Consider the following 14,404-nt stretch of genomic DNA (forward strand, 5'->3'; position numbering starts at 1 on the left):
TATGTGGTGGGTTCAACCATATGTTAACTCAACGTGTTGACTGCAAAGCATATGTCTGGACGGGAGTTCACTATGAACATTAATGCTCCGACGAGTTGACGATACTCGGTGGCATTCCGTAAAACAGGTCCGGCAGCACTACTGCTTAACTTCTTGAATTCAAGCTCCATCGGGGTAGTTACAGGCTTGCAGTCCACCATGCCGAATCTTTCCAATATCTTCACCACATATTTTCCTTGAGATAGGAAAATTTCTCTTGGCTTCTGCCAGACTTCAAATCCTAGGAAATAGTGCATCAGTCCTAGGTCCTTCATTTCAAATTCAGAAGCCAACTCCCTCTTACATTTGTGAATGAGAGGGTTTGCACTTGTTAAGAAGAGGTCGTCAACATACAACACCAGTATGAGAGGTTTTTCATCTTCAACCTTGAAGTAAGGGTAGGATCGGCTTAACTCCTAGTGAATCCTAGCTTCATCAAGTAGCCGCAAGGGCTATGATCGAGAAGATGGTGGTATATCTGGCAACAGCTGCAAATATCTCGTCATAGTCTATACCTTCCTTTTGGGAGAAGCCACGAGCGACAAAACGAGCCTTATATTTTTCCATACTTCCATCTGCTGCATGCTTTATCTTGTAAAGCCATTTAGAAGTGACAACTGTCTTGTCCTGGGGTCTGGGAACTACTTCCCAGACATCATTCTTCATAATAGACTCATATTCTTCGGTCATAGCATCCTTCCATACTTGATGCTTGACGGCATCTGAGAATGATGAAGGCTCATTTTGTATGATTGTGCTCATGATGGTCAGGTATCCTTGATACCTGTTGGGTTTCTTACTTTCACGGAAGGTTCCTCGGGGTGCAGTGTGTCTTTCAGCATCATCGAGTAGCCCCCTAAGCCAAGAGGGCCTCTTCCTAGAAGAGGAAGGCTCAGATGGATCAATAGGATCCATGGGTTCATCCACATCGGGCATTGTTTCATCATATTTTCCTTTTGGTTCCCTGGTGTCTGCTTCTTGAGAGCTTGTTGAGAGCCATATCTTTGTCAAAGGTGACATCATGACTAATCACGACTTCCCTTTGACCGGCTACATAGATTCTATAGCCCTTAGTATTTTCACCATAGCCCACGAAGATTCCTTTCTTTCCAGATGCACCCAATTTATTCTTTTTCTTTTTCGGCACATGATAATATACAGGGCTTCCAAAAATTCTAAAATGAGATACGTCAGGTTTCTTACCGTGAACATTTCTCCAAGAGTCTTGGAACCCAATGCTTGATGAGGGCATCGATTTTGTGCATATACAGCGGTGTTTGCAGCTTCAGCCCATAGAAACTTCGGAAGTCTTTGATCATGGAGCATGGCACGGACAACTTCCACAATTGTACAGTTCTTCCTTTCTGCCACACCATTCTGTTCAAGAGTATATGGTGTAGTAGTCTCCCTCTTAATGCCAGCCTCTTTACAAAAGTCATGAAACTCGTTAGATTCATATTCAGACCCATTATCAGTCCTTAAGATCTTGATCTTCTTTTCGGTTTGATTCTCGATGAAGGCTTGAGATGTGTCACAAGACATGACACCTAGCGGACTTCCTCCGACCTGATATAATGAATCAACTCGAAACCCAAGAGTGAAGGCATCTTTAACATTGTTTTTCCATACACGTACTTTGCCATCGCTGAAGGTCACCTTGTAGCCTTTGTCTTCCATTGCCGAGATGGACACCAGGTTCTTTTTGAGGTCAGGTACATATAATACATCCTGTAAGTGGATCGTATTACCTTGATTCAACTTAGGAGAGACATTTCCTACACCTTTCATGGGATATTTCATATTATCTCCAAGGACAATTTCTTGGTTAGCTTCTTTCTCTATCAGATTATGGAGAACTTCTTTGTAACTAGTGAAGTGCCTTGAGGCATCACTATCAATAAGCCAATTTCCCAGCGAGTCCGGAGGAGCAGAGGTAGATAGAGCAGCTAGTAGATAATATTCATCCTGCTTGTTGTCAACAGTGTTAGATTCATACTTGGAATTTCTAGCCTTCTTGAATGGTTGTCCTCTTCCTTGATTTCCAACACTCCTTGTACCTCTGCTATTAGATTTGCCATTCCTTTGATTGCCATGAGAGGGATTTTGATCATCGTCCTGGTGTGAGTCCCTTCTATCAAGGCATTCCCTTGCATAGTGACCTGCTTTATCGCAAATGTAACATCGTTCTTTTCTTTCACCCTTAGGTCCAGCCTTTCTTTTTGATTTAGTCCCGGAATCATTTCTTTTCTTAGCATGAGAAGAAAAGGCAGCAGGAGGACCTTTAGGCGTGGGCATTTCTTGCTCTTCTATCCTTGTTTCTTCTTGAATGCATCTTGCCATTAATTCCTTGAAACTAGGAATTATGTTATTGTTGAGAAGAGTAGTCCTGAACATATACCACTTGGATGGTAATCCTCCAAGAGTCGTGAGTACCATTTCCCTATCAGTAATAATCTCCCCAATAGATAGGAGATCATTCTTGATCTCGGTGATTCTTAAGAAGTATGCTTGCATACTCTCATCTTTGCCCTTCTTAATTTCCTTTAGCTTATTTCTAAGAAAGAAGACTTGATTTGCATCATTAACTTTAAATAAACTCACCAGTCTATCGTAGATTTCCTTGGAGGTGTTCAGGTCGGAGATGTAGGCCACCAAGCGCTTGTCGATAGAGTCCTGGATGATCTTCTTTGTTTTGACTTCACCGGTTTTCCATTTGTTCCTGGCAGTAGCGGGTGCATTTGATGGAGGCTCAACAATATTGCCTCTCACATGGTCCAACACTCCTTGATCTTCTAAGGTTAGATCAATAAACATCTTCCATTCGTGATAGTTAGCTTTCTCACGGAGCTTATCCTCGGCAGGAAAGAGTGTTGAGGACCCCATAGTTCTTTTAGCATAGCCTTGCCAATCTTCTCTTTGGTGATTGCTCTTGCTCGTGCTCGGGCTTTGTCTTCATCTCACCTCTGATACCATGTTAAGTTATGGTATGTTCTATGCTTATAACAGTTTACTTATCTTTCTTATTATTATCCACAGATTAGCAATCACATGTACATAAAGTAAAGTGCAGATAGAACATTAAACGATCGACAGAAAACAAGCCAAGACAAGAGACACAAGATGTGGCGGCTAGCTAGGGACAAACCCCAATGTGGGGAAACCCTTTGATCAAATCTTCCTTTATCTTCAATAATTCAGCAGAGAGAAATAGTACATAAATCTGATTTACATCAGCAGCAGCAAACCCTAGATCAGCCAAACTAGGGTAGAATATATCTTGCAAGCCGACCGTCGGATCAGCTTGATTCCTTCACCAAAAAATGCGGCCTTCAGAGGAGATCCAGATTCACCTATAGCGCAGTTCTGAGGAGGGAGTCTGATGGTCAACGCTGGTCAAACTTCTGATCTATAGTTGCAACCCTAAATTCTGCACCTTCCTTCCACACGTGTGAGAGAAGAGTCTCTTTTTGCGTAGTAGGAGAAGAGCCTCTTTTCTGCGCAGGAGGGAGAGAGAGATGTGATGAGTTGAGTGAGTCCAAATGAGGAAAAGACCTCCTGTATTTATACACAACTGTTGACGATCGAATAGATGCGACTATCGGGCTTCTGAGCCTACATGAGTTGCTGGTCGGCTTGATAATTATTCCATAATCAAAATAAATTCATATCTCCATAAATACTTATCGAAATCGGATGATCTTTAGATCAATCCTACACCCCTCGACGAGAGGAATCTAATAAAAATATTATTAGCCATGAATAAGATGACCCACATGGAGTTTTGCCCTAGTTGTCAATTTTAACACGTGTGTCTTAGCCTCTCCACCAATTTTCGTGGCTAGAGCACATCCGATGCTACCCTAAATCAACACTCACTCTTAGCGAGAATTGTGCTCTAGTAATACTCCTCACTGAGTATCACCCTGATCATCTGGCTTCGGTCCCTGTGCTGATGCTAAGCCTCGCTGCCCAACATCCTCTACACTGTTGCATCCTGTACTGTTGCCCATGACTCTGCTACTACCACTGCTGCATCTGTAAGACAACTCCCTCTGCATTCGTGCTACTGTTGGTCCTTTCTCGCAACACTACATTCGTGCTACTGCTGGTCCTTTCTCCCAACACTGCATCCGCATTGCAACTCCCTCTGCATTTGTGCTACTGCTGGTCCTTTCTCCCAACACTACATCTACATTGCAACTCCCTCTTCATTCGTGCTGCTAACACGCTCATTTCTACTTCTGAAAGGGGTTCTTTACCATCCCCATCTTTTCCCTGAAGTAGTCAAATTTTGACTTTCCAAGGGACTTAGTGAGGATATCTGCCACTTGTTCTCCTGTAGGAGTGTAGCTGAACTGTACAACTCCTCGTTGGACACAGTCTCTGACAAAGTGACACCGGATATTAATATGCTTCGACCTATCATGAAACACTGGATTCTCAGAGTGTTTGATGCAACTCTGATTATCACACATGATCCTGGTCGCCTCCATATTTCTTCTGAATAGGTTCACTAGCAGTTTTATAAGCCATATGGCCTCACATGAAGCTGTGCTTGCTGCCATATATTTTGCTTCAGATGAGCTCAGAGCCACGGACTTCTGTTTCCTACTGCACCAGGAGGTCATTCCTGATCCAATGTTGAAACAGTACCCAGAGGTACTTTTCCGATCCACTAAAATTCCTGCCCAATTTGCATCAGTAAATCCACTCAACCTGATATCCTTCCCCTTGGTGTATAAGAGCCCATAATCAACTGTTCCCTGTAAATACTTGAGAACGTGTTTGGCTGCTGCTCAATGTGCCCTCTTTGGTTCCACCATGAACTCACTGAGGGTGTTGACAGCATAGCAAATATCTGGCCTGGTATTGACCAGATACATCGGGGACCCTATGAGCTGCCGGTATAGGGTGGGTTCGACATCCTTCTCTTCTGATGCATCAATCTTCTTCCAGTTGGTGATCATTAGCGTAGCCATAGGTCGATAGTCTCCCATCATGAACCTTTTCAGGATTTCTGTAGCATACCTCCCTTGCCCAAGTAAGATTTCTCCTTTCTGCTGCCAAACTTCCAACCCTAGGAAGTAGTGCGTTCGTCCCAAATCCTTCATATCGAACTCTATGGCTAGATTCTTCTTACAGTCCTCAATGAGTTTGGATGATCCTGTCAGAAAGAGATCACCCACATATAATACTAAGATAAGTGGCTCGTTCTCTACGACCAGATAGTAGAGATTCGAATCTGCGACACTCTTGACAAACCCCATCTTCTGCAAGTAGCCATCTATTCGACCATACCATGCTCTCGGTGCCTGCTTCAATGCGTACAAGGCTTTCTTCAGTCTGCATACATGAGACTTCTTCTCATGAGTTTCAAAGTCCTCCGGTTGTTCAATGTATGCTTCTTCTATTACTCCGTTCAGAAATGCCGTCTTGACATCCATCTGATCGTTCTCCCATCCCATCTGGGCTGCAAGAGATATCATGATCCTAATAGATGTATACCTGGCTACCGGGGTGAAGGTTTCTTCATAGTCAATCCCTTCTTTTTGAGCATACCCCTTAGCCACAAACCTTTCCTTGTATTTCTCAACACTGCCATCCACAACATATTTGATCTTGTAGATCCATCTTGAACCTACCACAGATCTGTCTTGAGGCCTTGACAACCCCTCCCAGACATTGTTCACCATTATGGAGTTATACTCCTCTACCATCGCATCTAGCCAGACCTGATGCTGAGCTGCCTCCTTGAAACTGGCAGGCTCTCCATCCTGAGCTACTAACGCCTAATATCTGTTTGGCTGTTTTCGCTCCCTCTTACTGTTCCTTGGCTCACCGACGAAGTTCTTTGCATCATGCAGAATCTAACGAAGTTCCCTGCTAGTTCTTCCTCTGCCAGCGAGTGCTTATGTTCGCTCCTCCTCATCCTTAGAATCTTTCTGTCCTGAGGAAGTATTCTTCACTTCTGTTGGTTGAAGGGGCATGACCAACGGATCCTCTTTCGACTGCTCCTCGGAAGGCATTTCACGAGATCTTTTGAAAGCTCTGTCCTCCATTAACTTTACATCTCGTCGTACTACTACCTTCATGCTCTCTGGAAGATAGATTCTGTATGCCTTAGCGTTCTCGCTGTATCCCACCAGATATCCCTTTTCTGCAGTCTGATCCAGGTTCTTCCTCTTTTCTTTGGGTATGCGAAAATATGCTAAATTCCCAAATATCCTGAAATGACCAACTTCAGGTGTCTTCCTAGTGAAGACTTTCTCTGGAGTAATCTTGCCCAATGCCCGATGAGGAGTCCTGTTCTGAACGTAGATAGCTCTGTTGCATGCTTTCGCCCACAGGAATTTTGGCATATCCTGATCATATAGCATGGCCCTAGCTGCTTCTACAATAGTCTTGTTTTTCCTTTCTTCCACCCCATTCTGCTCTGGATTGTAGGGAGCTGTCAACTCTCTTCTGATGCATTCCTTAGCGCAATACTCAGTGAAGTTCTTATCGACATACTCTCCACCATTATCTGAGCGCAAAACTTTTATTTTCTTCCCAATCAGATTCTCCACCAGAGCCTTAAAATCCTTGAATCGACAGAAAACCTCATCCTTGGTTTTCAGAAAATAAATCCAAGTTTTCCTCTAGTGGGCACCAATGAAAGTAAGGAAATACTTGGCACCACTGAGAGCTTTGACGGACATAGGTCTGCAGATGTCTAAGTGTATCAATCCTAGTACACTCTTGGCCCTGTGTTTGCTCCTAGGAAATGCTGCCTTGGCATACTTTCCCAGAGCGCATCCCCTGCATACATCATCTCGTTCCGTACTTAGATCCAAAACTCCTGTTACAATGCTTCTAAGAATTCTCAGAGCTCCATAGTGCAAGTGACCCATCCTTCTGTGCCATAGTTCATTCAAGTCCTTGTCCCCATCACTGCCTATTAGTGCCATTGGTGATTCTAGTTGTAATCTATACAATCGATTACTTTTGATCCTGATCTGCACTTTCTTTTTCCAGCTTAGGTGTTTGACGTATACCTTTCCCTTGATGAAGAAGACGTCATAACCCTTGCCTTGTAGTTGTGACACCGAAAGTAAGTTCATCCCCAATCCTGGTACATTTGTGGCACAGAACTGCTCTCCTGATTCTGTTTGAAAAACTATGGTACCCTTCCCTACTGGAGTACACTTTGCCTTGTTCCCCATGGTGATATGAAAGTTCATCTTCTCTTCTCAATATTCTGAGAAACACTCCCTGATTCCCGTCATATGCCACGAGGCTCCACTGTCTATATACCATACTTCTGATGATGCAACACTAGTCATGCACGCCACTTCTTCTTCTAGCCTGTAAGCCAACATAGAGAAATCAAAGTCTTTTTCTCTTGTGCAATCTTCTGAAAATCTGCGTGAGTCCCCTGAGGTGGATGCCTCTGCATCGTGGTCTCGACCCATAACTGATTTTCCCTTTCTATCTCTGATTACTTGCTCTGATACCATGTGAAAATTCTATCACTGCAGCGACTAATTTACTTTTCCTACTTATTTCACCATAAGGTATTCATGAAATTACTTCAATAAACATTAAAATAAATACTGTTGCAGATATCACATTGTAATATAGAAACAAACATATGCACAAGAATCAACACATTGACACGGTTATTTTGGACTAATGTCTCCGGAAAAACCCAATGTGGGAAAACCGGTGCAGTAAGGGAGTATTTTATTATTCAGCAATTTTCTAGTACAATAGGGTGCCAAATTGGCTTACCCACAAATAGAAAAATTTTCCAGCACTTCTTTCGAACCCAGCGTCAGCCCTATTGACCTCTGCGTGACTTGAAACCCTCTGTGTCAGCCTGTTGAGACTCTATGCAACCTCTCTGGCCTTTTGCGTCACTTCTACAGCCTCTGCGTCGATGATGCAGGCCTTGCTAGCTCTGCGCAGTCTTTGCTGCCCCTGCGTGGCTCCCTCTAGCCCTACGTCTGCCTTTTATGCCTCTGTGCTAATCTCCCGTCTCTCTGTTCCATACTTGTTGCCTCCTGACTACTCTCTAGACCATTGGTTCAATTTCTCAGCTAACCCTGCTCTAGAAATTGAACTGACTGGTCTCCCTCAGTCTCTTTTCCCATTGACCCTCAAGCCTCCTCTTATACTTTTCTCGTTGACAAATCAACGACCGGGATTAAGTCCCTAATCAACGGCTAAGATTAGAGTTGGCTTGATCCATGAGTTTTGGACCATTCTAACGCAATTTTATATTAATACACATTAATATTTTATTTTTCCTAAGTTTAAACTTAGGGACTCCATTAAAAATATTAATTATTTTAATATCTCCCAAACTGTTTAAAATTTGCCCAAACCCTTTTTGGGTATTGGAGATGTCATGTGCCTTAGCCTCTCCACTAATTTTCGTGGCTAGAGCACATCCGATGCTACCCCAAATCAACACCTCCTTGTTGTCTCGACATCCTTCTCTCTCCAACTCGACCCTTATTAAATTCCTCCTCTCTCTATCAAGTCGAGCCAACCTCTCGGGCAAATATTTTGCTCAAGTGCTCAACCCAAAAGATTGCCTTTCAACTCATCCTTAGGCTTATTTAATGATTTCATTAGGCCAAATACCTAACCCTAATTTTCCATGTGATAAATGGCTAGGATTAAATCCTAATATCACTTGAGACCAACAATTTAGATGATATTATCTAAGTCACTTAAATAAAGTAACTTACTTGTCGTTAGACTTAGGCCTAGTAGTTCTCAATTATTAATTATTGAACTTTTCCAAGTTAAACTTACGAAAGAAATAAAAAAATCACTTACACCTTGCATGTAGACACCCAAAGAGGCAAATCAAAGTCTTCAACATTGCAGGAACCATCCCCCTTGCCCACGGATCAGAATCGAAACTGCGAACCGTGCAGATCTGTAGGCAAACCATGGAAGGAACTGCCAATTGAAATTTCAGAATCATGCTTCACCCGAAAAATTGCGTTGCCTGGACTTGTGATAACTGTGATGGTTCCGTTCGTGGTTCTGCAGGCCAAATTGTGGTTTTGGCACAGTTCTCGCGCGGTTCCAAAAATTACTCGCATGGTTCTGCGAAGCAGTTATTTTTTAATTTCTTTTTTGGAGTTTTGGAACTCCTATGTGAGGAACCATGTTTCCCGAACACTCTCAAGGTGCTCCTTTGATGCGTTCTACATGCTTCCTAGATGCTCCCTTATGGTAATGTTAAATTCTTAAAGTAAAGGGATGAAAATGAAAGATAAAGGAGATCAAATATTTGACATTACCATGAAATGATTTAGTATGTTTGAGAGTGGTTCCAGCCTCACTGGACATCCTATGGAGAAAATAGAATTTCATATCCCATTCAAAATTCAGCAAACTTAACAGTTTTAAGGATTTCAATATCAATGGGATTGTGCCATTTCATTAGATTATATCATGTATGAGGGTATGTGATTGGCATTTAATCAAGAGCACCAAGCCCTATATGTACCTTAGTGTTGGTGGTGTTGATTGTTGAACTCCTTTGTCATGGCCTTAGAAAAAATTTACCCTTCACTCAAGTCAAAATCATTGATCAGGCATGTTAAGCTTTTTCTACCATATTTTAAGGCTTGGATTAGGTTGTTTGATCAAAATTGGACGATGTTGATTAATATACCTAGAGAATCGAGGTAGAGGCAAAGGCTAGACAGGAGAAGTTTCTAGATTCTAGATGGTTGATGCTCGAATAATTAATTATTAATGTACTATGGATGCCATTTCTATCTTGATTTGTGTACAATATGCATGCTTTGATATATTCTGAAACAAATTTGTCATTTTGGATGTATATATAATAAATGTTGTCAAGACGCTTCACTTTTGAGGATTTTTGGAAAATGGCACTTCTGATACTTCGATTCCAAATAACGCACCTGTTACCCACCACTTTGTGGGTGACATCCACAAGAGAAGATTTTCTCCTAGACGGTCCTCAACCAACAGCCAGTAGCCCCTTGCAGCCACTAGATAGCTCGGTGGGCCGTTTCTCTGCCACCTGAGTCAACCATGTGGTCTCTCACCCATTTGTTATGATCATATGTTGAAGGTGGGCCTGCCAAACCCGAAGGTGTGACTTTTGATTGTGTAGTTGGGTACTTTTGTTTACTTGTCATGGATACTTTTAGGCATGGATTAGTGGGGGGATTCGGCAGAAACAGTGGGTTAGGTCTGTACTCTTGTCTCCTCTGCCCAATTTGATAGATAACCTTGCATCTTAGTCCCGTGGCATCTCCTTTACTGGCTACTAGCTTTAGGGACGACACTACATGGGAAACCCCAATTTTGGTTGTGTGGTCTCGCTTCCAGATACCACATACATTACTCCCCTTCGCTCATTACAACCCCATTCATCTTTTTTCTCTTTTGGGTCCACATTTGTCCACTGGGTCCACAAGGAGTTAACCTCACCCTCCCCTTGTCGATACCTTGGGTCAGGCCTGGAACAATGCCCTTGAAGTTGATGCAGCTAAAAGAAAAGGAAAAAGACATAATTTGGCCAATCTCAATAGGAAATGTACCACAAAATGCAAAAGATGGCCAGGACATACAAATTTTGGCCAAGCATGAGCTCTACCCCTTATCTATGGCCATCACCTCGGTTCTTATGGGCCCTATATGAGTCCCCTTCATCATTAAGGGACCCATGATTGTCCCAAACCCTGGTGGGTGATGAACTACCCCACCTTAAGGGGGTATCCACTGCTATACCCTACACATCATGCTCTCATCCCTTGGAGCCTCGAGCAGTTATGAATAAAAATCAATTAAAGGCAAAAGGCATATGAAGAAGGGTGGAAAAATAAAGGCTGGGGTAACTCATGTACCACGATTTCTCCCTCCTACATTCATGCACCCAAGTGTGAGCTTCCCCTATTATAGCTACCCTTGTACCATGGCATGTGGCTTGGAGCCTTACCCTTGGTCCCCCGCTATGTCACAGGGTTCGCTGAATTTGAACCTTTAGGTTCGAAATTCGGTGAACCTCGAAAATATTTTCAAATTCGCATGAGGTTCAATCATGTTTGGTTCAAGATCTCTTTTTTGTTTGCGTTATTTTACGGTACTAGGTCTGTCATTTGCCATATTTTAATTTTGAAGTTCCTATCGATTGTTTATATTCAAGTTGCCCCACTAACTTGATTTGAGTCGTCAAGTGTGTAGATGAAGGGTAACTTTGTTAGGGTCATTAAGCGCACAGACAATGGTTTTTGTGACATTCCATAAGGTAATTTATATTCAAATTTTACCATCACGATGAAAATGTGCACAAAGATAACTGTATGCTATATGAGGGCCATCACACATCCGAGAGCCAATGATTTTACATATAATATATGCTAAGAAACCATCGATGGAGTTGCACTCGCATAGAGAAGAATAACACTTTGATAGGTTACACAGAGGAATGACGCTTCGGTAGGTTAGGGAATAAGCTTTAACGATTTTTTTCTTTTTCTTTTTAATTTGAATCACATTAGTGTAGTATTATAATTTGTTGTAGATACATATTTGTTTTATATATTTAAAAAAAATAATATATCAATATTATAATAAATTATTTATTAAATTTAACTTAATTTAATTGCTTTTAAATTTAATATCTTATAGAAAGATAATTTTATAAATAATTTGTTATATATTGTTTCATATATATTAAACATAATATTTTAATATTATAATGAGTTATATATTAAATTTAATAAAATTTTATGTTTTATATATATGTGCGGGGACGAGGCAATTTCATTTATATAATATAAGCATTAAAAATTTAATGTATAAATATTATATTGGGTTATATTTTAAATTTAGGAAATATATATACATACTCGAATTTAATGGCGAACCTCGTTCGAACCTTATCATAAAATTCAAATTCGAATCGAACTTAATCATTGTCGAACTCGAACCCGAACCCGAACCATGTGACATTGGTCCCCCGTTCTATTCCATCATTATATCACATGCCACCTACCACTTGATGGATGTACCATGGACATGTCACCCCCTTTGAAGGCTGAGACCACCTAATAGAGTCCTTGGTTAACTTTTTTATTGAGCTTGGAGACACCTGTACATGCCAAGGACCACCATGGAAGGGCATGCCATTATGAAGTGTCCACTTGTTTTCCATGATTTGTAAGCTCTTTTATTGAATTACTCTAATGATTTGTTGTACTGGAAGGCGAGGAGACGTATTAGATCTTATGCATGATTGCAGGTGGGTCTTCTTTTGGGGCTTGGTCTTCCCTATGCAGGGTCCAAGCCCTCCAGAGGGTCACATTGGCACTTATAGGCCTCCACCACAACAGAGAGAAGTATTCCACTTCATGGATCCCTCAACACCACTTGTTGATTTCTCATTTTCCACCTTTTGGATGAGGATGATGCACTTGGACCACCTTGCCCAGCTGGCTTCACACTTGCACCATACACTTGGCAGATGTTCCAGGGTCTAGATGAGGATGTGTCTCCCCACAGGAGATAATGGGAGGGCTTATGTCATCATTCCAGCCTTTGCAGATGGTATACAAGCATTATCGATCCACTTGGAGACCCATGAGGCTGTTGTTGTGCCCCCACACCCATTTGGGGCACCACATTGGATTTGCTTGGATATCAAGGGGCCATCCCCTTGATCATTATGTTTGGAGCCTTCTCTCTCACATTGACACACTTTGGACTCCACTAGGCCTTCTCAATGGCCCTACGACTCATTATGATTACTATTTTGCCCTCTTGAGAGGCTTTGTCTTTGTATTATTGAGCTATCTTGGTGGGCTTGTCACCAAGTCATGTTATTATTGTATATTATTTTATTATTTGGGGAATTATTAGGCCAATTAGGCTATTCGAACGCCCTTATGGATTGTATAGGCTTATTCATTCCTCTTATCATCACTTGGATTGGATTAGTATCCCTTAAGATATTTTCACACTAACTTTCTTGGACGAAATTTTGGAGTTTCTTGATGCACTATGATGTTTGGATTTTTGCTATTGTCTTTGGAGCTTCTTTTCTAATGCGAAGTTGATGAATGGATATACTCTCTTTCTCATATAAGTGAATTTTAATGCTATTATTGTTATCTTACTTGTCTAATGCATGGTATTGTCATCATTATTCTTGTGTGGGTTAAATAATGCAAAATTCTTTTTGAAACCTTGAATAATTGATTTAATGCATGTGTTTCTCTTTGAGGGAGTGGGTGAATGTTCCTCAAGGCACCTATTAGGTCAAAAAGCCTTGAAAGCTTCATCTCCTTTGCAAATTTGAAGTATAAATCCCCAATAACCTAGATGCTACACTTGGAAAGGCCAATGAAGGTAAATTAGGGCTCCTTAGCATGAGAAAATATTCGATCTAGGTGTATCTTTACTCCATTAAGCCCAAGAAGCAAGACACTGATCCTCACATTCCTTTAGTGGTCAAAATGACCTCTTTTTTCTTCATCTCTTCCAATTCTAGGCCTAACCCCCCAAAGTTCTCCTAGGGCATAAAGAGAAATCCTTTGTAGCCATCAAAAGCCCTCGAAAATTTGTCCATAATTGTATTGGGGTCTTCTCTAGGGTTCCTCCAAGTTTGAGCTCGATTTGATGGTGGAATCTCGAGATATCGCAAGCCCTAGCTCAAGGATCATTCTTCTCCTTAGGTTGCTTTGGGTTAGTGTCGTCATTTGGATTATTGCATTTGAATTTCAAAAGAAAATTGGGCCTTTGATCCTATTCTCCTACCTAACTTGGTCAAGCCTCTCCATTGTTGATCAACTCCACACCCTTGACCGAGTTGGGGTCCACTTGGGTTCTTGGTGGTCCGTAACTTTGTAATTCAAATTGTACAAGGATTGCATAGAAGCGATTTCTCCTCGGGGATCTTTAGGTCTGGAATACATCTTTTCAAGGGAAATTCTCCAAACCTAGGCTTAAGTATCCCCTTAGCCCTTCCTAGAGAGCCTACCACCTTGCTTCTGAAGCATGTAAGCCATTTGATTGAGTCTCTCTTGTGAATAGGCTTTAGGAATCACTCCTCATCCCATCATTGAGCTATTTATCCTTGTGATTCCTCTTATACCGGGTCTCCTCCCATTGGTGAAAATCCATAAAAGGCAGGGAGCTTTTGTTGAGGTGACAGTGGGCTATCGCTCCATTGTTGCCACTTTACTTAGTAGTCGCTCTATAGGATCCCCTCCTAGGACCCCTGCTAGTTTGAGCGGTAACAAGTTAACAACACCCTCTTCGTACAACATTGAAATTCTTCTCTATGCTAACACACAAAGCTAGAGGAAGACCTTTCGCAAGTACATAA

At 41.7% G+C, this 14,404-nt stretch overlaps 1 protein-coding gene across 1 annotated transcript in view; it reads left to right on the forward strand.

The window, feature by feature from the left end:
- LOC149239699 (vacuolar protein sorting-associated protein 26B) overlaps positions 1–14,404 on the forward strand; it is a 227,820-nt gene that overhangs the window by 145,406 nt on the left and 68,010 nt on the right. The gene's annotated exons all lie outside the window — the stretch shown is intronic.

This window comes from Pinus tabuliformis, chromosome 8 (assembly GCF_031772625.1).
Source record: "Pinus tabuliformis cultivar Carrire ecotype Pingquan chromosome 8, CPIR1, whole genome shotgun sequence".
Taxonomy (NCBI): Eukaryota; Viridiplantae; Streptophyta; class Pinopsida; order Pinales; family Pinaceae; genus Pinus; species Pinus tabuliformis.